The sequence below is a fragment of the Morone saxatilis genome, unplaced genomic scaffold (genome assembly GCF_004916995.1).
Source record: "Morone saxatilis isolate NCDOM2014 unplaced genomic scaffold, NCSU_SB_2.0 Contig5, whole genome shotgun sequence".
Classification (NCBI taxonomy): Eukaryota; Metazoa; Chordata; class Actinopteri; family Moronidae; genus Morone; species Morone saxatilis.
The window spans coordinates 11,465,815-11,466,295 of record NW_023340095.1 but is presented as its reverse complement, the minus strand read 5'-3'; the positions used below and the strand labels follow the sequence as shown (position 1 = coordinate 11,466,295).

Genomic DNA, 481 nt, shown 5'->3' with positions numbered 1-481 from the left:
GCTACAGCTATTGATTATTTTAGTAGTAGAAGTATTCTATCAATTATTAAGTTCATTTATCGAGTAACTGGGTAAGAAAAACGTTTGCTTTATTAAAGAGCAATATCAAATATACAGAAGAGAAATTAAAAACTAATTGGTTTCTATGTTGTTGTTTTCAACAACAGGGGGACAGGCTTCTGTTTTTCTCCTACTGTACTACTTAGTGGAGTCATTTCAGGATCTGATTCTTAACTGAGCCTTTATCTTACTGGCTGAGCCGTCCCCTTTAAGGAAGGTCTAGGCGGTTTGTTTTGGAGCTGGAAGCCTCATGTGATCAAAAGAGTGATCACGTTTTCTCTTTTTCCCATGGAAAAACAATGACTTGTTTTCACAGTGAAGCATTGACATTGGGCTTTTCTAGTAGGCTAGTTCGGTCTTACAATAAACACACTTACAGAGTTTTTTATTATTTCAACTTGAAATGATCCCAAACTTTGGA

The 481-nt window shown here is 35.8% G+C and overlaps 1 protein-coding gene across 1 annotated transcript in view; it reads left to right on the top strand.

The window, feature by feature from the left end:
- si:dkey-67c22.2 (uncharacterized protein LOC792544 homolog) overlaps positions 1–481 on the top strand; it is a gene marked incomplete at its 5' end in the record, with an annotated part of 6,841 nt that overhangs the window by 3,706 nt on the left and 2,654 nt on the right.